The sequence below is a fragment of the Eublepharis macularius genome, chromosome 18, assembly GCF_028583425.1.
Source record: "Eublepharis macularius isolate TG4126 chromosome 18, MPM_Emac_v1.0, whole genome shotgun sequence".
Lineage (NCBI taxonomy): Eukaryota > Metazoa > Chordata > Lepidosauria > Squamata > Eublepharidae > Eublepharis > Eublepharis macularius.
Window position 1 is genome coordinate 14,573,322 of NC_072807.1, and position 24,633 is coordinate 14,597,954.

The 24,633-nt window shown below is 42.7% G+C and overlaps 1 protein-coding gene across 1 annotated transcript in view; it reads right to left on the reverse strand.

Annotated features, from left to right (window-relative positions):
• Window positions 1-24,633, reverse strand: part of PIAS1 (protein inhibitor of activated STAT 1) — an 81,264-nt gene that overhangs the window by 55,830 nt on the left and 801 nt on the right. The window lies entirely within an intron of this gene.

The following is a 24,633-nucleotide window of genomic DNA, read 5'->3' on the forward strand; positions in this document are numbered from 1 at the left end:
ACAGGCAGCTACTGCACAAGACATCCTTGTTACATGGCTCTGTCCAAGCTGCAGAACAGATGAGGCTATAGGTGGTGGTGGTGAGTGTCCTCAAGTCATGGCAGACTTATGTCGACCCCTGGTGGGGTTTTCATGGCAAGAGACTAACAGGTGGTTGGCCATTGCCTGCCTCTGCAACCCTGGCCTTCATTGGAGGTCTCTCATCTAATTACTAGCCAAGGCCGACCCTGCTTAGCTTCTGAGACTGGACAAGATCAGGCTCACCTGGGCTATCCAGGTCAGGGTGAGGCTATAGGAAGTGGAAGCTATTCCTCCCAATAAGGAACGCTCGTTTGGCTGGAAGGGAGGGCATGTATAACCCAACAAGCAACATGGTAAACATTCCCATCATCAGAAGGGTTGTAGCTCAGTGGCAGAGCACATGCTTTACATGCAAGAGGTTTCATGTTCAATGGCTGGCACCTCCAGTCAAAGGACTTCAGGCAGGAAAGTTTGAGAGAGAGCTTGGAGAGCAGATGTTGGCCAGAGCAGACAATATTGAGCTAAACTAACCATTGGTCTGACTTGATATGAAAGATTATCACAACAGCATGCACTGCCATGGGGCTGGAGCAATGCATCCTTACTTGAACTCTACAGTGGGGGGGGGAGACAGCAAGGAAGCACATTCCTGGAGTGGATCTCTACCATAAATAAATTTAAATCTATTTTCCTTATTGGTATTCCTAATATGTACCTCAGATGTCTTTTAGCTTGCCACTTATTCTGCCAGTTTATCTCTCTGCCTTGGTAAGGGAAGATTTCAAGGATAATTTCGTTTCGTTAAAAAATCAAACTTTGTTGGCTCATCTTTGTTCCCAGTTATGAATACTTATATAGGTATTTAGGTGGATGAGAATTCAAGGGACCACTGGTTACTTCCTTCTCTTGCTTCCTATTATGAAGAATATGTCTGCCAAGTGTGGGACGTTTTTCCACACTGAATCCAGAAGAGTGGTTATAAGTGGCTCTCCACTGGCGTTTGTTTCAAGAGCTCTATAACCTGCACATACTTTGGGTGATTCAGGTAGTTGAGGGTGCAGAGCAACAAACAGCATGCAGGGTTCTTGTTTTTACATTCCTTAGCAGCTGAGTTGATTCTGTATTTACATGAAGTTTTCATCATGTAAATATCAAAGATATCCCAGGATGCTAAGCAGTTAGCATGCCTGCGCCTTGCTGCTAACTGGGCTTCTACAAACCCTACGTTTCTGAAAGCATTTTAGAGGGACCTTTCTTTCAGCCTCAAGGCTTCCCTGTTTCAGAGCGCAGCAATCGGGAAAGTGGCACACTCAGAGGGTGGGGATGCGCAAGCTAAGCAGGCGAGATTAGCATGATTAGAAAAGTCGTCACCCTGTTGGGGAATCTTACTGCACTATCATTTGGGCAGCTGCCAAACCACACTTGACACCTGAAGGGACACAGCCCCTTTACATGATTAAACTTCTCATTTGTAAAGGCAAGTTTGGCAGAAATCACAGCAACACTTTTGGGACAAAAACAACTGTTATTTTTGGCAAATGCTGCAAAGTGAGGAAAGCATGTGGAAAGCTGAGGAGTTTCCCCTAACAAACAGTAATCCCCTGCCAAAGAATCCATAGTGTCTTTGCACCACACAGTGGGAGTGAGAATCGAGGCAAAACCACCTGGTGTGATACAGACTCATAAGAGTGGCTTTGTTAGAGAAGACCAAAAATTAACTAATGAAACATTCCTGAAAACCTTTTATTTGGAGGGCAAAGGCCTTCCCTTTTTTCCCCACCTCATTTTCGTATCCTTAGTACTAAAGCTCCATTTAGTTATCACAACAGTTGATGGACCTATCCCTCTGCAAATTAACCCAGTCCTTTTTAAAGCCATCTATCTACTGGCATAGCCGCATTGCTAGACACTGTCAGCCCACAGCAGTGCAATGGAACTGCAATCAGGTACACAGTGCGAGCGAACCAGCCTGCCTGAAAAACTCCACCTTTGGCCGTCCCTATTCCTCACACAGGTCCTGCCCAAGAGCATACCACACCCCAGACATCATCGCTTCTACGTTCTAGTTTGCTAGAGACAGCTCAGTGACTTACAGTTACAGTACAGAAGTCATATAGGAACATGGCTACTCGCCTTGTATATAAATGCCTCTCTAGCAATGACAACGTGCATCTTTTAAAGGGTGCTCTACTCCAAAAGAGCTTACGCTGACCTTCTCCACAAAGGGGCTTTTTCATTGGTTCAGCTTCGATTCCCCTCCAGAGTTCTGCACACATGGTCAAAATACCCCAAATTCAGTCTCCAAATTATCTCCCAGACTTTTTTGCATTCTCCATGGAGTAAGGCTGCATCTGCCGCAGAACAGATCTTTCCTCAGCTTTTCTGCAGCTTTTCACCCTGTACACGTACCCCTGTGTTTTTTTCCAGAGAAGTCAAACCAGAGCTTTTTTGAAGAGCAAAACACTCTTTGGCATGAGGCCTGGCCCTGGCCCTGCCTTTCGACTTCTTTTATCTGCCTGCATCCTGATAGAATAACAACAAATCCATTTTTTCCCTGATTTTTTAAAAATAAATAGCAATGCTGTAACATTTTTTAAAAACTTAAAATGTTGCAACAATCAAAAAGTAACATTGCAACATTGGGACCTTGTAAAAAAAATGCAACTGCAAAATGTGGCAATATGGCTAACACAAAAACTTCTGCAGAGAGCTCTGAATCCTACCTGATAGGGTAAAGTTTCCCTCTGTGCTACCTGTACTTTTTACTCCATTCTTCTTTAGAATTCTTTAATTTTTTTTAAAAACATCAAGATTGCAACATTGGTGCCATAAACAACAACAAAAAACCTGCAAGTTTCCTCAGCCAAAGGCCGAGTTGGGCTGAGGACACTAAGGTGTCCTCAACTGATCAACTGATGAAACGGAGATGTTCTCCAGAACGTGTGCAGCAGAAAAAATAAACAGACATCACTTTAGTTGGACCCCCTCAAGTGCGGAATTAAAGAGGCCCAAAGCGGATCCAATCTGCACGATCAACTGTCCAGAAAACCTGGTGTACATGTGCATGCGGGAAACACCGCTACTTTATTTGGATTTACATTATTTATAGTCCACCTTTCTCACTGGGACTCAAGGTGGATTACGCACTGTAAGCCAATATGACCAGCAGCTGAGACATTCAATAAACAATGCACTAGGGTTTGCAAATGCAAATTTATAGAAATTTGAAACGAGCAGAACTGCAATACAGAATGCTAAAATAAGCACTAAGCAATAAAAACATGACAGTTTGGTGTAGTGGTTAAGAGCGTGGGACTCTAATCTGCAAAACCGGATTTTACTCCCATTCCTCCGCTTGAAGCCAGCTGGGTGACCTTTGGCTAGTCACAGCTCTCTAGAGCTCTCTCAGCCCCACCCACCTCACAGGGTGCTTGTAGTGGGGATAATAACATACTTTGTAAACCACTCTGAGTGAATGTTAAGTTGTCCTGAAGGGCGGTATGTACATCAAATGTTGTTATTATTATATATGAAACAATGCAGAAACTACCCAGTAGGAACATAAAATAGACAGAAAACAATAGTATAGTCTACAGTCCCTATCATTTTATCAAATGCATCTCTATAAACAACCCTCCTACCTGTGTAAAAAAAAAACCCTCTGAAGAATTCAGTTTTACACCGTTTGCAGAACACCAAGAGAGTAGGAGCACTCAAAAACTCATCAGGCAGGCCATTCCATAAGACGGGGCCACGATCAAGAATGCATGTGTATGGGCAGCTGCAAGTCGGCATCTGCAGAAGGCCCTCTTCAGATGAGCGACACTACCATGGCAGAGCACAGGGAGAGAGGAGGTCCTGCAGACAGACCCTGGTCCTGAAAGGCTTTATACATGATAGCCGAAACCTTGAATTAAGCCTGGTAACTGATGGGTAATCAATAAAGTGACTGCAGAATGAGACTGCATGCCCTATCTAGCTCCCCAGTAATAACTGAGCGGCAGTGTTTTGCACCAACTAGAGTTTCCAAGTTGTCCTCAACGGGAGACCTATGAAGAGTGCATTACAGTAGCCCAGTCTCAAAGTTACCGTGGTGTGCATTCAAGAGGCCACTCTGGATGTGTTAAGGTAGGGGGCCATCTTCCAGACTAGACTGAATTGGAAGGCCTATTTTGCAGCTTTATTAGATTGTTTCTCCAACAGTAATGCTGAGTCCAGTATAATCCCTAGGATGTTAACCAAGTCTTCAAGCATCAACTGAACCCTACTGAAAGTGAGGAGCGCAATGTCCTTCGATACTTCCAGCTTCCCAACATGCATCATTTCTGTCTTGTCTGGGTTCAGTATCAATCTGTTCAATTTCGCCATTTAACCACAGCTGTCAGGCAGCAACTCAAGGCCTCTACAACACCAAGGGATTTGGATAGAGAGGTATAGAACTGGGTGTCATCCACATGTAGATGACATCCAACTCCACAGCTATGAGTGATTTCTCCCAAGGTCTTACATAGAGGTTGAATAATGGGCGATAAAATTGTGTCCTGTGGAATCCCACAAGATAATTCCCACACCGAATATAGCTAGTCTCCAACAGCAACCTCTGACTCGGAGTCTGTTCCATGAGGATGATTTAAACCAATCCAAGGCATATCCCCCGATACCCACTCTGCCTCCAAATGTCTCAGTAGGATGGCATGATATACTGTATGAAAGGCTGAACACAGATCCAGGAGGAGCAACAAAAAAGTATGTCCTTTGTCTATATTCAGATGGAGGTCATCCACTAAAGCCACCAGAGCCATCTCTGTCCCATAGCTGGAAATCAGATTGAAAAGGGTCCAGAGAGCAAGAGTTACCCAAGACAATCTGGAGCTGGTCTGCAACTGCTCTCTCAATCACTTTGCCTAGAAAGGGCAGATTGGAGACTGGGCAACAATTTTATTTATTTGTTTGTTTGTTTGTTTGTTTATTTAATCGTATTTATATCCCGCCCTCCCCGCAAGCAGGCTCAGGGTGGATAACAACAATGGGCCCCATCATTTTTGTCTAAGGATGCTTTAAGTAACAGACAGATAACCACCTCTTGGTGTGGCTGAGGGAAAGCGCCTTCAGTTAGTGACTGATTTATGATCGACATCAAGGGCTCATTTATGTGGTTCTTACATGATTTTAGTAGCCAAGATGAGCAAGGATCCAGTGTACTAGCGGCCTTCACAGGTGTCAAAAGCCTATCACTATCCCTTGTCAATAAATTCGAAAAGCTTCACATTCCAAGCTCCAGCGCAGCCTCAACTCGGAATGCATTTGGAGTCTTTAAATCCCCCAGAGCATTTTGGAATCTGGGAGGATCCATGATCCTCCGTGGGCAGACCGTTTTAATGGGTGTCCCTTTTTTGCGAGGTGTCAGGGACATACTCACCTTTGCCTTCAATAGACCACGGTTTGGGCCAAATTTCCAAACCCAAAAGTAGACCTCCCCTCAAAGGCTCAGTGCAAAAGATTAATTCCAAGGCGCAGCCTCTTTCACGTCTTGGGCTAGTCACTATTTGAGAGAGGCACTGGGCAGCCAAGGAAGCTATAAAATTCTGTTGGGAAATCCTGGCCCTGTTGAGAAGCATTCAGCATGGATATTGAAGTCACACAGAACAACCAGTCTAGATGTCTCCAGCACCATGTCTGAGGGCACCTCAGCTGATTAACAGTGGTTGCTGGAGAACTAAACAGACAAGCAAATACCTAATATATCCTTGGCTCCCAATGTAATGTGCATACAGTCAATGCCAGCTAGAATAAAATGCCGTTAAAATAAAAACCTGTTAGTCTTTAAGGTGCCACAAGACCCTTCTTTACTTAAGAACACGGGAGAATCTCATCAAGTAACTCGATAAAAAAATTCACTTACAAGACATTATGTTCCATTTGACTAACATTTGCTCCATTATTCATTATTTTACAAGACAAACTAATGGAATTCCAGGTTCATGTTAAGGGCACCCAGAACTGCAATAAACAGTTCATGAAGAATAAGCGATCCTTCACTGTTTTATACATGTTGCCTTAAATCGCATTTGAAAAGCTTGCGATTTAAACTTGCTATTAGGAAGGAATTAGAAAAGCCATCAAGAGAAAGGAGAGCAAGAAAAATTCATAAACCCTCAGGTCCCTCAACCCAACAGGAAGTAACTTTCTTCATCCTCCTTACACTTCTGGAATGCTAAGCACCTTGGGCTGTAAAAGTCAAGTTGAAAGGAGGTGCAGTGATAAATACTACATGGCTTCTCCATCTTTGAGGAGGACACACTTCAATGAAGGGAAAGGTAGGATTGCTCCTTTCAGTCTACCTCTGCAAGGTACGGCAAGATAGAAAGAAAAAAGATAGATGTGTGGGGATAAGGGAACCACCGCCGTTTTTTTCCTTCCCAGCACAAGGACAAGGCATCTTCTTCCATTCAAGTAAAGTTTTACTACCCTAAAAGAGAACATGCCAATCTGTTCAACTATTTGGGCTGGATATCTCCAAGGAAAACTCTCAGGAGTGGAAGCAAAGGGCAGGAAGCTGGCTCAGGTGAGCCCCTCAGGGTTCAGGTTTGGGTTCGTACTGGCAGTGCTTTGAACAGAAAGTGGGTATGGAAGTAGGAGATCCCCACCCTTCCAAAAAGTCAGGGTGCCAAAGGCAGAAAGAAATGAAACTTCAGGGCACTTGGCCATTCCTCTCCAAGCAGCTACAGGAAGCCCTTAGGTTCAGACCACTTTACAAGTAACACTGGTCAGCACATGCAAATGTCTCTGAGGCTTCCCTAAAGGCAACAAACAAAATAAAACGTAGACCAGGGCGAGCCAAGGCAATCTACCAAGCCCAAAACTTTAGGTTAAATATTGGCTTTGATACTAAAAACAATTCTTCGCATTTTGATTCCTGAACTAAAAGCTTGAATTTTGTGGCAGCTATTGAAAGACGCCATCTTTGTCTTAAGGCAAAAGGTGTAAAAACCAGCCCATCTTATTTTCTTCCCCCATTCCTCCTTCAGGGTAGCCTCCCACTGTAGTGGAGGCAGCAGGGAACAAACACCTCCAAAGTAGCATCAGGCAGGCATGGGTACAGTTCTTTACAGTGATGTACTCTTGCAATCATTCTATATCAGGGGTGACCAAACTGCGGCTCGGGAGCCACATGTGGCTCTTCTAGACATATTGTGTGGCTCCCGGAGGTCTCTAAGTATTGCCATGGCCATACATTTTATTTCCCTCCCTTCCCTTCTTTCTTTCCATGTCTTTCCCTCCCACCCTTTCCTTCTTTCTTTCCATGACTTTCATATTTTCAGTAAAAATGTTGGGGTTGCCAGGTCTGACTCAGAAAATACCTGGGGACTTGGAGGGTGAAGCCTAGCAAGGATGTGACATCATTTTTGTGATGTCACTTCCAGCATACTGCACCAAAACCCCACCCCTTCATGTGATGTCACTTTCAGGACACTCCCTCAAACCCGCCTCTTCATCTGAAGTCACTTCAATGCATCATGACTTGCAGCTCTCAAACATCTGACGTTTATTCTATGTGGCTCTTACATTAAGCATGTTTGGCCACTTCTGTTCTATATGATACCTGGATGCATGACACAGACAGCACCGCTGTGGAAGAAATTTCTGCCATCCTTTCCACGAAAGGCACCATGCATTAATGCTTGGGTCTGGCACACTTGGGGGGGGGCAAGTCCTCTTACATTTGCTGCCCTAACTTGAATTCTAGAGTCTGCCGCACATTTCAGCACAATACGCCTAGGATTAGTTCATCTTTAAGCTTCATTTACAGTAAACGGCTGTAAAAGCAACAATATCCACATGCCTACAGATGTCAGGATGCAAGCCTGCATTACGCTGCCAGTGAAAACACATTCAAGATTTATTTACTGTCTGAACTTTATTGTTATTTTTGGTATTAAACAAAAGTCGTGGGATAACAGCCTTCTTTATTCTAGTGCTAAGAAGATCAAGTCATCTCTGCTGGCATTTCCAGCCTTTATTTCCCCTGCCGTACTGAGCCTTGCAGATGGAAGCCGTTTTACACTGCTTTTTGTTAGCCTAGTTTAAAGACAAGTAAAAGCAAAAAAAAAAAATCAGTGTTAGATACACACTTGCTGCATACCATGGAGAATTAAAAGAGACTATAAGAGACGAGACAGGACGGGGGGAGGGGGGGACAAAACATACTTACAGGGAGTTGGGAGAGGCTTGTTAGATTAATTTTCCTTTTGTTAATTAAAAAAAGAGCTTTTACCTTCATGTTTTCCCATCCATCCGGAAAAACATCACCGCTCTGGCAAACCACCACTAGAGTCCCTCAATCCATAAGTAATTTTCTGCACAACACTTACGTAAGTAGAAGTGCACGTTAGTGCTACTTTGCTTCGGAATATATAAAGCCCAAGATGTTTCATTTTAGTGTTTTCAATCTGACTTCTGCCTTACCTATGGAAACCATCTGTGGCAATGCAATGATCAGAATCGCAGGGGCGGGGGGTACTTTCAGCACACCCAACAGCTAAGAACACTTTCCTAGGAGTCAACCCCACTGTATAGGCCCAAGTACGATTCTGAGGAGACCTGCCCAGGACCTCTCTCTTGAGTGGATATGCTTGCCTGAATACGTTGGAGGCAAGAAGGAATAAAGAAAGAGATTATGGGGCATGGAAAAGTGAAATCCAAGAGAGGATCTGGGACAGGAGAAGCTGTGGAAAAGAATTTCATGAGCACATACAGGCGATGCGTTAACACAGAAGGTATGAACGGACTGCTGTAGTGTCTCTCAGAGGCTACTGAAAGGCTCCTAGAAAGAAAGCCAGTGTGGTTCAGTGGATAGAGTACCGGACTAAGAAAGCTGAAGGACTTCCATGTTCCATTGCAAAAGCGTTGGTCCTTCCTATGGCTCAACCGCAAATTATACCTTAACTGCCAAGCTTACTCAGGAGGCTTTGCTGAAAGAACCTCAAAAGCTTCTTGGAAGTCCACATATCTAATCTCTACCTAATAAGCCCTTTCTATGTGATTTTGGCTCACACGAAGAACTCCAAATTTGGTGAAGTAGGACTTCATGTAAGCCGTGCAGATTGATTCCTCGGCAAGATTTTCTCTTCCTATATTATTCCAGTTTTAATACTGGTAACCAATTTTCTTGAGACAGAATTTAGGCTAACAGGCCTGAAACTTCCCAATTCTCAGCATAATTTTTTAAATCTAGAAAAACAGCTGCCTTGCCTTAGAAGATCAGTGCCCAGAACTTCATTTCCTGTTGCTGCTTCAGATACCCTCTTAGGAAAAAAAAATGAAAATGTTTCACAATGAAGAAAACTGTAGACAACCCATATAAATTCTCTGCCATCGCCCCATCTTCTTTTAGCAATCCTCTAACATCTCAGCTATCTAACAGCACACTGGACAGGCTGCCTGCTTCTTACACATAAGACACTGATTTAAAGCTTTTAGCAATGAGCTCCTCAAATTCAACTTTTGATTTACCTTCTCATGTAACTTGCTTTGAGAACACTTGCACTAAAAGCAGTATATAAATAATTCCTAAACACTATAAAACATAAAAGCCAATACTTGAGCAAATAAGAGCACTGTACATAAACAGGGTTTGACCAAGGAAGGGATGAGGGTGGGGTGGCTGGCTGCTACTCAGAAACATACATTTGACTGAAGTCTGGGTCAAATAGCACCATCAAGACCAATTAGATTTCTAAGGTAAGAATGAGTTTTGGAGAGTCAAAACTCCCTTTGTCAGAAACGAGGAGTAAAAAAGGAAGGAGTCAGAGGGAAGGAGGGATATTGTAAATCAGAGTGTCAGGAAGCTAGATATACACATGCTGCAATTAGTCTGATACAGCAGGGGTGCAAAGTGCAGAAAATTAGCATCTGTAATGTGAGAAAAATCCTATGTCCCAAATCAAACCTGGGAGATTTATTGTTCCAAATTTGCAAATAAATTCAATTTCACCAATCCTATGTTGTAATTTTCCTTGTAAAGAGTCTCTACTTGAGAACTACTACTTTTAAGTCAGCAACAGAATGCCCTGGGGGATTTAAATGGTCTCCCACTGGATTCTGAATGTTGTGTTTTTTTATATCAGATTTATGTCCCTTGATTCTTGTGCAAAGGGACTGACTTGTTTGTCCAATATAGAGAGTTGAAAGGCATTGCTGACACTTGATGGCATATATAATATTGGAACATGAACAAGCGAATGAGCCTGAGATGATATGGCTGGTGTTGTTAGGTCCAGTGATTATGTTGTTGGGAGTGAATATGGGGACAGAGCTGGCATCTTGGTTTATTGCAGGCCTTGGTCCTAAAGTTTGTGTTCATATTGGGAAGTGCATTCTTGTGAGGGAGGACTTGTTTAAGGTTGGGGGGCTGTCTGTGGGCAAGAAAAGGTTTGCTTCATCGTCCAGCACAGGTTGCAGGTCATTAATGATGCATTGAACTGGTTTGCACTGGGAACTGTATGTGACTACCAATGATGTTTCGTTGAGGCTTCATTCTGTTTTTTTTACTACATCTGGTTTTCTTACTACATCTGCTGGCTACTGTAACTCCAGAAATCTGATATAGATCACGCAGGTAAGTATCTGTCAGAGGGACTGAAGCATATGTGGCTGTAGTGTAGAGCTTGGCTGTTGACTAGACATGGGCACGAATCAAAATATGAATAAAATTTTGTGACGAATCCGGCCTATTCGTGTATTACGAAAATGTGTTTCATGGGGCCACATTTTTCACAAAAATATGCCTTTTCACCCTCTTGCCCCTAAGCTCCCCGGAGCAGATCCTGAACAGATCCGCTCTGCTCAGCTTTTCCTTCAAGAATTTAAAGGCGAGGAAGGGCATGTCAGAGCAGCAGGAGGACAGGAAGGAAAAGTCAGCAAAGAGAACCTGAACAGAGGAAAACCCAAGCAGATCTGCTCTGGTTGACTTTTCTTCCAGCAGTGGCAGAAAGCAGGAGGCCAGGAGGGAAAGGTCAGCAAAGCAAGCCTGAAGAGAGCTACTTGGAGAGTGGCTGGAGGAGAGCCTGCTGAAGTCTCCCTGAGAGTTTGGCATCTCAGGGTATGAAGGGGGGCGTTGTAGGGCTCTGGGATCTGACAAATCACGATGCTAACAAATCATTTCATAAAACAGGACAATTTCGTGCAAGTCTGTGGAACATGATGAACCACAAAGCTCAGGGTTTATTTTTTCCCATTTCGTGTCCATCTCTACTGTTGATAACGGATCGTTTGCATTTGGGATGAAGACTGGAAGTGTGTAGAAATGTTTGGCAATCAGCGTGTCTTTGGCATAAGGTGGTTTTTATGCTTCCACCATGTATTTGTACAAGTAGTGTCTAGAAAATGTACTTCTTGTGTGGATTGATTCATATTCAGGTTGATGGTAGGGTGGAAGCTGCTGAAAGCCTGATGAAATTTCTCCAGTGCTTCTTTCCTATGTGTCCAGATGATTAAAATGTCTTCAATGAATCTCGAGCACAAGACTGTTAGCGAGTAGGAGCTGAGGAAGTGCTGCTCCAAGTCAGCCATGAAAATGTTGCCATATTGTGGTGCCATGTGGGTGCTCGTGGCCATACCACTGATCCGAAGAAATAAATCATCACCAAATCGGAAGTAGTTGTGGGTAAGGACAAACTGGCAGCGTTTGGTAGCACGATCAGCTGTGTTGCTGTTGATGGTGTTCCTAATGGCTTGTATTGTCTTTGTGGGGAATGTTGGAGTATAGAGATTAGGAGTATGCACCCAAAAAAACCACTGGGTAATCCAGATCCAGGTTTCAGGGATCCCCAATAAAGCCCAGGATCCCTGAAATTCAGGTAAAATTTTCTAATCTGGCTCGGCAAGATTAAAGAATATAAGATTTATCTCTGTGCTTGGCTTTAAACTTGTAGAAGAGCAAGATTCGGATCCAGTAGCACCTTAGAAATTAACTATCTTTCAAAGATAGTTGAATCAAAGCTCCCTTTGTCAGATACATGGAGCAGAAAAAGTAAGGAGTCTTTATAATCCAGGCAGGAGATGGGAGGGCTATTGCTAACCAGAGTGTCAGGAAGCTAGCTATAATATATGTTGCAATTAGTTTGATAGAACAAGGGTGCAAAGTACAGAAAATTGGCATCTGTAATGTGAGAAAAATCCTATGTCCCCATTCAAACCAGAGGGAGCCATTGTTCCAAATTTGCAAATAAACTCAATTTCAGTAATCCCACATTTTAATTTTCCTTTGAGGTTTCTCTGCTTGAGAACTACTACTTTTAAATCAGTGATGGAATGTCCTGGGAGATTAAAACTGTGATTTTTTAATATCAGATTTATGTCCATTCATTCTTTTGCAAAAGGACTGGCCTGTTTGTCCAGCAGAGAGAGTTGAAAAGCATTGCTAACACTTGACTCTGCGATGCAGATATCCTTCAGAATTGCTCTGTGCCTTTCCTAATTTGTGGGAAATATTCTACCTGAGGTTGTCATGTCATTAAACATCATATACGATATGACCCTCTCAAACATTTATGACCCTGTCAACTTTCTTTTACTTACATGAACAGTAGAAGCAAAGCACTGGAAAGAATCATGCTCTCTCACTGCAAGAAAAAGAGTGGCTGGCCACTTCCTTTTTTTTTTATAATTTTTTTATTTTCAATATCTAACATACAACTACTACATACATACATACCCTACAAAACAGTAACTACAAAAGACTACAATAGCACAAGGGGTAGGAAAGAGGAGAGAAAAAAGAGAGAGGGAGGGAGGGGTGGAGAAAAGGGGAAGGTACCCTACAAACACTAAACACTAAACACTACATTTCTGTTTTCCCTTCATACTGCCATTATTCAAAAGTTAAAGCTTTATATTATATTGATGGAGTGGTTGACCTTACTAAATGCAAATTACAATTTAATTTCAAGTTAGATTTTTCTTCCCCTCCTGGGTCCCGGACGGAGTTCTCTCTGCGCAACTGCAGCCGCAGTGCTCGTTTCCTCCCCCTCCCCCTCAGACTTCTCCTTTTCGTCTTGCTTGGTGCACTGGAATTCTGGGTTCCTGTCCTCAAAATCCCTTAGTTGATCTTCTGATAATATCTTAAAGGCTTGATCTTTATGGGTGAACCAGATTCCTTCCGGAAATAACCATTTGTACTTTATTCCACGTTCTCTCAGAAGAGCTGCGAACTTTTTATACTTAAAACGTCTTTTCCGGACTAGAAATGGGACGTCTTTCAATATCTTAATTTTGTTGCCCAAGAAGTCCAAATCCGCATTGTATGAATTGTATAGGATAGTGTCCCGGATCCTCTTAGATGAAAAATCGATGATGATCTCGCGCGGCAACTGACGCTTCATTGCATACTTTAAAGTAGCCCGACGGGCTTCCAAAATGGCGCTTTTAACTTCTTCTTTAGTTGCCCTCGCGGGTATCGCCAATAGTTCCGAGACAAGACCCCGTAAGTCCTCGTTTTCCTCCTCTTTCACATTCTGGAGGCGCAAAATTGTCTGTGTTCGTTCCACTTGTAGCCCGATCAACTGATTCTCCACCAGTTTAAGCTCTTTATTCGTAGCCTTCACGAGTGACGCACTTTCCCGAGCAGACTTCTCTGCCCCCCCCGCTGCTTCCTTGATGGTTTTCACTTCGCTCTCAATTAAGCCCACCCTTTGATCTGTTTCATTCAGCTTGTCAACAAAGGGTTTTATAGCTTCACCAACCGCCCTCCGTACAATTTCCTCCAGCAATTCTCCCTTTAAGGCAGCCGAAACTGACTTGCCAAGGGCAGGACTTTGTTTTTTTGTTGCCATTTGGGGGGGGGGGGCGCCAACCAAATTTTGAGACTCAGCAAAGGGGAAGAGTGAGCCTTCTTAGCTTCAGATCTCACCTCTCCTTCACGTACGCTTGTAATAACAGAAGGAATTCGCTTACTTGTAGGCTCTCGCCTAGTTCTGCTCTTTGCCGTTTCTCATGGCCCGGCAGCACTCAATGCGCCGCGCACGTCCGCGAGCCTCCATAGGGACAAACGGGCAATTAACCCCCCGCATTAATTCCGGGGGGCTCTTCCCGCAGCGTCCCGGACCGAGCCTCCCTCACTGGGAGTTTTGGGGGCTAATCTTCGCAGATCAGCCGCCCGGACAGGGTGCTCGGCCGCTTCCTCTCGAGCCAGCGAAGAGGAGCGTCCGACATGGCGGAGAAAACGAAACCGAATCCTAGTGGCTGGCCACTTCCTAGGAGAAAGCATCTAGGTGCCAGCAGGGCCTGGCAAGGCAATGGAAGGAGTAAAGTTCTACATAAAGTTCCATTTCCTCTTCTGAAATTAAATGCAACCATATTGGAGTTTCTGGGCAATTTTTCACTTAAGTGTTTGTAGAATCTAACAGCATCAAAGTTACTTTTCCAGAGTAGCTGTTTCTCAAACCAGATCATCAACACGGTTCCTAAGTCTGGAATCAGCTCCCCCACAGATGGATGGTCTATGTGACTGACTGTTCTAAGGTATAGCCATTTCTTGTACCTAGAAAGTTTGTCATGGTCAAACACACATAGCCTCTTAAATGAGAGGCCAGGGCTAATAAAAGTCTGCTGTTTCCTAATGCTTTCTCCTTTGGCTGCCTCCCCAATTTCTTCCTCTACCTCAAGGTCACCCTCAGAGTTTAGTCAGGAGGATAACAATGTTACTATAATCAGGGATGCAATTCTTTAACTTCTAGGGAATACTTTCCTGTTTCCTTTAGCAGTTCTCCTCTGAGGGAGCAGAGAGCTGTAACACTGACTTTTGGGGGTAATTAATTAAATGGGGAAAGATGCTTAAAAATAGACACCTTGACAAATTTCGCAGTAAACAATGGTCATACAGTCACCGAAAACACTAAACTCATCATTGGTATATTCACACATTACAACATATTAACTGTGAACAATGACTGTATCTTTGAAAATATGTAATATACACAGAAATTAGCAAATGAAGTAGAATTCATTCCTAAAACATTTATATTTAACACATTTTGAGCAGAATCTTATCTTTTAAAGAATTCACTAATTCCAAAAAAGAAAATAGTAGATGGACCTTTCAGCTCTCCACAAAATTTCCAGGTTTTCCTCTCGCAAAACTGAAAGAGTCCTCAAGGTGGGGGAAAAACCAGAACTCCCCCCCACCTCCATTTTTCCAGGGCTTCACTAATGAACCACAGTTTTGCATAATAACTGTGTCATTAACTCTGGACAAAAATAGTAACATGTAAATAAGATACCCTTGAAAACATGCCTATGGTATTCACTGGATTATATAATTTACAGATTATGGTTTGGATCCAATGTAGCATTTTTGTGGGCGGAAGGACATTCTTCCCTCCATAGTGCAGCCTGAGATAACGCTCAAAGGGGCCAGGATCTCAAGAACAGCATTTTGGGGCACCTTTCAGGCTGCAATGCAGGGAGAGTTGGGCTCTGCGAGCGGAAATCCTTTCACCTATGGAAGCACTGTGCCAAATCTAAGCCCGTATGCTATGGAAAATCTTCATACTTAATAGTTTTTAGAAAGCATTTTGAGTGAAGCAAAGCCTTGTCTAAAGCACTTTATTCATGCCAAGGGGAAAATATTCCACAGGGGTTGTTTCCATTTCCTTGAACTACCAATATTTCTGTTGGAAAAACAAAAAAAAGTCGGGGGGGGGGGGGCGCTCTGAATTTTTCTGGCCCTTCACATCTATACGCTTTTGAAGTAGATCTGCTTATCCAAAAACATTTCCTTGTGCCTAACTAAGCTCTTTCTCCTGACATTACCATCTATATTCACACACTGAGATCCCAAAGCTCTGCCTGTCCAGCTGGCCCAGTATGAAATAGTAAACATTTCTGAAAATGCCAGAAACCTAAACTTCATTGTCCCCTTTGGCAACTTAACACTGGGATTTTAACATCTCATATCCGTGTATCTCAATATTGCTGGTGCCAACGTCAGCAACCCTCTGCTGCATTACCAACCTATCTAAACAGCAGGCAACATCAGCAACTTTCACAGCAGGCAGGCAAGACACCATGCACATCAAAATCACCTCTACATATTTCTAATTATCAAAGCTTCCACTACGCAGGGCCCTTTAAGCCCCACTCCTGGTTGTGCCCCCTCAAAAGGATCTTTGCCGTTTTCCTCAGTATAACACCTGCCGACCATCTCGTTGTCCATGCAGATGCAGTTAGGGGGGGAGAGGGATGCAACCAAAACATTCCTTTGCTAGTAAATGTAAACATCTCCTCTTGGTATGGAGATTAATTGGCTTGTGTGAGGCTTCAAAGGAGTTTGCCGTGTTGGTTTGTAGCAGCAAAACAACCAGACCATCCAATGTTCCGAACGTTCAGGAACAATCCCAGACTGCAGGTCTCACCGGTGGTTAAAGTATTCATCTCTGTACAGGAAAATTCACTTTAAAAGTAATTCCAGTATATTATATTGGCACCCCTTAAGCAGCAGATACTTTTCAAATGTCTGCAGCGTTACCCTTCACAAAAGGGATACTCACTGCCCAACATCTGCATGGACAATACATGATTCCCTTAAAGAATTGCTGTGGTTCATATAACCCAAACCTCCACTTCTGGCAAGAATTCTGCTTTATACATCTAAATACCCTGCAGTCTTCAACCAAAATTTGCTGTAGCCAAATGCTGTTCCAGTACATACTGCAGCACTTCTTCCAAAGTAAACAGCAAAGAATCTGAAACCAAGAAGGAAACCCGATGCCTAATTGGGCAGTACAGCAAGGATACAATATGAAATCTTCCTACCCAGCAGCCCTTGTCTGAGAATGTAAGCAGTGCTAACCACTCACAAGCTAAAATTCAGAAAAATTATGAGAAACGCTTATGGCAAGGGTGTCAAACATACAGCCTGCGGGCCAGATCTGACCACTCTAGGGCTCTTATGAGACCTATGAGTAACTTGGGGGGGGGGGAGGCAGGAGGCTGCTCCAGGGTGCCAGCAGGGCGAGCGCAATGAGGGTGCTTTATTGCTCCCCACCCTTCTCCTTCCCAGCTTGAAACCTCCAAGGCTCCAGCGCCTCTATTGCCATGGCTGAGCTCAGTAACCCTGCTGCATGGTTGAGCTCAGTAACCTGGGACCCTCCTTCTCCACACAGCTAGGCAAGAGGTTCCCTCAGTCTCTTGCCTGCTCCTCTTCCTTCACTTTGTGCCACGAGGACCGCACAGGTGAGAGGCGGGGATGTGAGAATATCCTCCCCCAGCCTCCTGTCTTTCCTTTCTCACCTCCTGATTCCCTGCCACAGCCACCTTCCTATGCCTTCCCAAGAAGAAAACAGCAAGGCACAGAGAGAAAGAGGGAACACACAAAAAATCTGGAGCCCGGGAGGCAAAGTCAACAGCAGCATGTCGCTATTCTTGCCTTCTCACACTCGTCCACCTCTGGTGCGCCTTTTATTTTCAACACACAGAAAAGTTTCAGAAGGGGAGCTCTTGGCCTCTGGAGACTCGGGGAAGCAACAGTCACTGCAAACCTTCATTGGGCTTGCTTCTGAGTGAAGAATACACTGGGTTGCCAGAGAGGCGAATGTGACAACTTGGAACCTCTGGTCAGCTGCCTGAGTCCAAAAGATAGTTGACTTTAGAGCTGGGCAGCTCAGCTTGTATCCCAGGGAGGTATAAATTTGGGGACACGACATGGCACGACCGACTGACAGAGGGTGGATTCTATGGCATTATAAACCGCTGAGCTTCCTTCCCTCCCCCAACCTCACTCTTTCCACGTTCCACCCCCCAAATCTCCAGGAATTTCTCAACCTGGAATGACAATCATATTTATAGAACATCATCTGGGGAAACAGGTCCTTGCCCCAAGGACCTTACAATCTAAGAGGGCACAGGAGAGGGAAGAGAGGGGTGAAGGGAAGGAGACTGATTTGTTGTTACCAGCTTTTTGATTTGTGGACAGGGACTCGGGATAGTGCCAAAGAAAAGGTGGATTCCAAGGCGGGGGGGGGGGGGAGAAGGGACAGGATGCTGGTATTTTGGAAGGTAGTTACAAGTATAAGGGGCAGCAAGGGGAAAAAAGAGCAGAGATCTCTATGTGGAGAATTCACTCACTTTCCTGGCTTTGCTGATTCTGGCTTTTCTGTAAGAATGTTAATGTTTTAAGCATGTTTGTATTTTGAGCAAAAAGTAATATTAATTTAATTTGCCTGTGTCCCTCTTAAAGTTTGTATCTCCAGTACCTGGCATTAAATCTTATGGTATACATGACCCAGCCCAATAGTGACATTTATGTCAGATCCAGCCCTCATAACAAATGTGCTCGACATCCCTAGTTTAAGGGGGGGAACTGAATAGTGCTCTCAAAGAAGTTACCCAAATTAGTCAGCTACTCAGACTTAAGCATTTTGCATAATTTTGTGAGTAAGACTTTAGGGGGGAAAGAGTCTAAATGCAACAAAATACAAACAAATTACAAAGGAACACTTGTCAAACCACAAAGTTTATACCTTACAAAGTACAACGAAAACTGCAGTTCAAGTCACACTAGTTAAACACTAACATTGTTTCTGACCCAATAAAAGAAGCTGAACACCTACACCTGGTTTGTGGATCATCTGAAGACTTATCGTATACTGTAAGTGCACCTTTTTCCATAAACAGGTGAAAACAGAGGAAAGCAGTACACAACATGTGTTCTCTCACTGCCTGTCCAGAGAGAGCAGCAGGGTCTCCCCCAACATCACAAACTTGAAGCTCATTGCTACAGGACACAAGACCATGTCTCCTCTAAGCTCTCAGATGATGGCTGACCTCACTCCCCACCTCTACCCTGAGCTCAGATACAATCAGAAGTCAGTAAGGTGTGTCTGCTTTATGAGCTCCAGACTCAACATAGCATTGGGGAGAACTCTTCATTCCCCTCCTAGCCTGGAGAATTGCAGGGGCTCTCGCTCCCACTTCCGCTGACTTCAGAGAGATTCCAACACAGAAAATAAAACAGAAGTCCAGTGGCACCTTGAAGATGAACAACATTTTATCTGGCATAAGCTTCTGTGAGTCATCAAACGCAAAACGAATCCAATGCAGTGAGCTCCAATTCACAAAAGCCTTATGCTTTTTAAGTCTTTAAAAGTGCTACTGGAATCCTGTTTTATTCTGCTGCTGCAGACTAACTCTAGATGAGTTAGTCTGTGTATGAGTCTGTGTATCCAACACAGATACAAAGGTGATGCCTCTTCCAAAGCACTTCCTGCTCCAAAGAGAAAAAGGAAAGCCAGGACAGGCTTTTTGTTTGGGGGAAGGATGGACATCAGAAAACACATCACCGAGCACCACATCGATAAAACTCGTCTTACTGTTTCTTGGATTACTTTTTGGAAACCAGTGCTGGTGGAGTCTGACTAGGATCTGGATATCCCAGGTCCCAATCCCCACTCTGTCCTGGATGCTTGCTAGGTGATAGTTCTGCCCCGATTCATGGTTCACAGGGTAGTAAAATGGAACAGTTCGGGAGGATGTTTACATTTATAGTTTGTATCACCTGGTTTTTATGGCACTGTCTTCTATCTTTGTAATCTACTTTCCAGATTGTTTGTGGTATATCATGCCTTAAACATTTCGTCTGTTTTTTAGAATTCTGTAATCCTAGTCCTAGCACAATGCCTAATAATTTTGTGCTGTCTGATTGGTTTTGTATATTTTGTGATCTGCTTTAAGTCTCAGTGAGAAAGGGGGACTATAAATGAAGTAAATCAATCCTAGTTTTTACTGTTCAGGATCTCTTCTACTCTGCCCTTAACCAAACCACCTCAGTCTTTATTTCTCCATAGTTCCCTTCAGTCTCGCTGCTCTCCAGCTGCTTTGTTCTCCTTTTCCTCACATCCCCCTTCCTATCCATCCACCACTTTCTCCCTCCTCCAGAGATTTCCGTGACCTAATCACAGCCTCATCCATTCTGCACTTTGCTACCCTTTATAAGGGTGTGTAAGCTTATTAGACCCCATTTTTTCTTTACTCCCCTGTCACCTAACTGGCATATGCCTTGATCCTTTGCACCGCATAAAATCAAACCCTACTGACATCAATAGGCCTTACTTCCATGTAACACATTTAACACTATAGGGTGAAATCGATTCAGGCCTAGACATACAAAAGATTTTAAATGTAAAATATAGCTTAAAAAACATGCTTCCTGCAGCAGCCACCAGAAAATTCAGTTGCCCCCTTTTAAGCAAATGAGAGCTTTATTTTAAAATAAGTGTTTGAAGCCTTTGTTAGGCAATAGTTTCCAATGCAGCTACAAATAAAAATCTTACCCCTGTGTCCCTGTAAATATCATTGCTGAGAGTTCCTAACAATGTATAAAACCTTTCACAAACAAACATGTGCACACTATTCATATTTATGAGTGCATGGATTCTGCAATCTAATTTTTATTGGCAAACACACTGAAGTCCTGTGCACTGGATTATATTTACAGCAATATGCAGCTGCTTATTTGATCTTTTATTCATACTGGAGCTGCAAAGTTTGAAAATTACCTTGTTCAAAATGCATCCAAGAACTACGTTGCATTAAAAATTCTGAAAAAATATAAGTAGGAATATGTGAACTAGGGAACTGCATGATTAGAGCATGGCACCAACTAAACCTTCAACATTGTATAATATTTCAAATAAATATCTAAAACAAAAATATTTAAACCATAAATAAAAACTGAAATTCGCAGCTCATTTATTAAATTGCTTTGCCAGTGCTGTTGACATTATACAACTAGATTTCACCACTCAAAGGCTTAATCTCCTTTATCACTACCACTGAAATATGCTACCAAGCACCCTCCTGGTTAGATGCTTATACCCACCCAATCTAATATTAGTCTATTATTTCTGTTTTTAAGAGATTAGCTGGCACCTGCTAAATTTTGCAGAACATGATACAACTAGACATTTGGACTGTTGGCTTTGTTTCCACCACCATTTTCACTGAAACGATAAACTATATTTAACAAGCAACAGGATTCGTATTAATCCCCACAGGCACTTCCTTAAAATGAGAGAATGAAGATGGAAGACTCCTAGTATGGGTTTTCAATACCAGCTTCTGAGAACATCATCAAGAATGACAACTAAGAAGCATTAAACACACATCTCTGATCTATATATAAAAGTTATGATCACCAAGGATTGTATAGAGGAGGCATTAGCACAAAAATCACAACATAATACTCCAGAGTTAATTGTTCATTTATATGTCTTCCCATTAGTAAGGCCTTAAAATAGCTTATGCCGCCATTAAAAAAAATCACACTGAAGGGTAATTAGGAATGGGGAATTTACAGACCCATCAAAACACAATGCTGAATAAGCGATGCTAATATTTTCACAATCCATTTCATAAACTGATATTTATACCAGGCCATTCAGTCAGAACTTTTCTCCTGCCATTTAAATTCCCAACCCAGCACCGGAGCTACATTACATCTTAAAACACTGTACAGTATGAATAAAACATCGACGAAAGAGAAGGCTCTGATTTCACAGGAAAATACATGGTGAAACAGAACATCAGCTTTCCCCTGTAATTTAGTGATAATTAGCAACAAATTTCTACATATGCAGGTAATGGGGCCAACTGAAGTAGACGTTGACTTCTTTTGGGTTCCCAGAAGAAATTAGAAATGCAATCTTTGCATCTTCTAAAATTAGCTTTTGGAAATATAAATTGATGAAGCCATCAACGGGAGAGTGGGAAGTAGCAAACTCTCTCTGCGTCAGGTCGGCACCCAGCTCAGCTGAGAAGCCCCGCTCACTAAGGAACATTTGTACTGAAATCTTAATGTAATTGGCATGTGTGTGTGAATGCCTGCGCGTATTTTACATTTCTTGGAACGGCTTTGGGAGCTAATATGGGCTGAAAAGCAGGATAATATATAAGAACACTTATCAGCCAAAATTGGCTCTCGAAGTTCACAAGAATATAGTATATAAAAAATTGATCTTAAGAGGGAAAATAACTCAAGAGGTGAATGGATTTCAATTTAGACTAAAACACCAGCATCCATTATTTACTGTACAGGGAGTAGCAATATCAACTTAATATCAAAATGATCTTGCAGGACTTTTCCAGCTATTAGGCCTTCCAGCTAAATTCCAGACGATTTTCCTGGGAAATATCCTTGAAAATATTAATTACACAACTACAGCCATTCTGCTTTCTTTCTTTACTGTTTGCCCCATCCAACTTTGCAAATAGGATTTCTCAGTCACACAAACCAACCTGCAATCCCATCGTAACCCCAGAAACAGAAGGATTTGACATTAAAGTCACAGAAGAGTAGTTTTCATTTCACAATGCGCCAAAAGCAGGCAAGCTGAAAACAATGCACTCGGGCTTCAACAGGTGAAGACCTGGTCAAGTATGTCTGCCTATTAATGAAGACCTTCAGCAAATTAACTAGCTCTGGCAGCCAAAAGATTACCCTCCCAAGCAGAAAAAGAAAACTTTCTGAAGTCTGCCTGCTTCCCCACGCCAGATCTAGTAGCTTGCTTCCTTAAGTAGGACGGCGAAATTGAATGTGTTTCTCATCCAAAACCCAAAGGGTAGCAGCAAACGGAAGCTCTTAATTTCATTCAATTAATGTTTGAAATAGCTGTAAAAATCAAACACAAAAGTAAGTATTGGGGGGAATGCAAGAATAAGAGAAGGAAAATCAGCATCTAGACTGAAAAAATGAAAGAGGAAGGGACGAAGATATGGAGGTCTGGGTCCGATTACTGGAAATTAACACATTAGAATTTTTTTTTAAAATCCACAATCTCTTGAAAATAAGTTGCCATCCTTTAGATGTTTAGTAATTTTCTGAGGCCCTCAAATGATGTTTCATACACACAGTCCTTCTCTACACAAGAAAGGATGAAATGAAAGATGGAGGTGAACAAATCTGCACCATGTACATCAACACAGCTTTTAAAACATCTTTAGTAAACGTATCACCCCAGCCATTAAGAGACAGTTACTGATACTTTGCTGCCGTGTTAACTGTGCAAAGATTAATGCAAAGATTAATGCAGCAGCCCCAAGTGTGAAGGAAAACAGAAAGAAAACAGACCTTTTTTATGCTTACAACAAGCTGCTTGCATACATAGGCTTCCCTATGTACTAGGTTTTTCTTATGTCTCCGACTGCAAGACAAGCAAGATCTCATCCCCTCCCCCAACACCACAAAAGGCAATGGAGGTTATAAACAGGATCCATTCATCTTCACCTCACAAAGAGAGCTGCCATCATTGTATACACAAACACCAAAAGAGCAAATCACCTTTTTAAAAAGCCCAAATGAAAAAAAGATCCCTTTTCAGGAAAAAACAGTGCGTGTTAGCATCTTTTACTACATCTACAAATGAAGCTAATATAATAATCCTTTAGTCGATGAACTGTAACAAGAACACATTTGACCTGCCTTGTGGTAACTAAAGAAAAAGAGTATCACATGGGCTGCCTTGGGCCTTTCAAGGGAAGAGACAGAATATAAATATTTTAAACACTTTCTTTTTTGCCATCATGATTATCTCAAAAGCTCATACCCTGGAAATCTAGTTGGTCTTTAAGGTGCTACTGGACTCAAATCTTGCTCTTCCACTATGGACCAACACGGCAACCCACTTGAAACTGTCATCATGATTATAAAAATCTACAAGTTGCAGGAACAAACATCCCCCCAGTAATACAAGAAGACAGTTTGTCATTAGTTAACATTTAATATGTGGCTTTCATGGACGGGTTCTAGATGCTATGAAAACAAAAAAGGAAGTCATGCCTTAACACTGGAATGGTCCCTAAATGGTCCCTGGTTAATTTAGATAGTTATTACAAGACTTTCAGGCAGGGTTTTTTTTTTAATATACTTGCTTGGGATGAAGAATTGGTTGCAAACACATCCTACTGAGACTTTTAAACCCACTTTTTAGTCAGCTTCCCCCTGCCCCAAGCCCACTTTTTAGTAGAAGCTTTCCCATGCCCAGAGACAACACTAATAACAGAACAAAAAAGGGAACAGAAATACGATTAAGCACTTTCAGTTTCCCCTGTACTTAGAACAGGAAACCAAAGCGGTGGGCGTTTCCCTTCACTATCCCTTCCAGAAGTTTAGAGAGCTTTAATTTGCAATGAGAGAGTCCACAGTCAGCTCAGATAGTGAACTAAGAAAATTTGTTTAGCAGAAAGTTTAAGAATCCAAATCCCCCCCAACTTCCGACTGAGCCAACACTTCCTTTGCACGATCTATGATTTGAGTTAAAAATGTGCATTAAAAAAAAAACCTTGGGGAGGAGAAAAATGCACAACACCCCCCTCTGTATTTACATCCTTCCAGGGGCAGCTGCCTTAGTACACACCCAAAACCTGAGCCTCCTGTATATTGCAAGAATCTCTTTGGATGCGTTCAGCTTTGCAACCCAAACTTGGTGCTTGCAGAAGGGCAAGCCATGGACCATTCACGGGAACACCCAAAACAGTCTACAAAAAATCAGATCCCACGCTCCTAAAGTAAAAGTAGTGGGGGTGTTAGGGGATAGAAAAGGGGGGAAATGTCTAGTGTTT